Raw genomic sequence first — 616 nt, 5'->3', positions numbered from 1 at the left:
TTTGAGCTGTTGTTCATCTCCGATGGTTTGGCTCCACAAATGACACAGTTACTCGAAGATGCGGTATTAGTTACAGCTTGAGCGACTTTTCCATCTATCATTGTAAAATAAAGGAAATGTTGCACTTTAAATGTCTGTCCATACAAATTTATTTCCGTTTCACGAAGATGTTTTATTTCGTTTTCAACACGATTTTTTTCTTGTCGTATTAAATCTGGTGTTTCCTTTACAAATTCAAATTTTAAAGCTCTGCAATATCTTGTTGAAGACGGCCAAGAATTTTTCCAAACATGTTCGGTTTGATTTGCAGCAAGTGTTATATTTAAAGGCACAAGTGACGTCATAAATAAATTCGAATCCGAAATGTTCATTGCAGGATTTGAAAATGTCTGCATATATTCACTTTGGCCAGATGCTCCATCACAGCCCCACTTTGTATGTAGAATTAGATGTTCTTCTTGTAATGTTTTAATTTCGTCTTGAGTTTTGGTTCCCAAAATTCTACTAGAAGTGTGGTCAAGCAAATCTTGTAAACTGACCTTTGCCGATTTTTCCGAAACATCGATATTATTTGGATAACATTTCTTCTTGGCCTTTATTATCTTTCGATAACTTG

Source organism: Wasmannia auropunctata, unplaced genomic scaffold, assembly GCF_000956235.1.
Source record: "Wasmannia auropunctata unplaced genomic scaffold, wasmannia.A_1.0 LD336111.1, whole genome shotgun sequence".
In the NCBI taxonomy this organism is placed as follows: Eukaryota; Metazoa; Arthropoda; class Insecta; order Hymenoptera; family Formicidae; genus Wasmannia; species Wasmannia auropunctata.
This window is presented reverse-complemented; position numbering follows the sequence as displayed.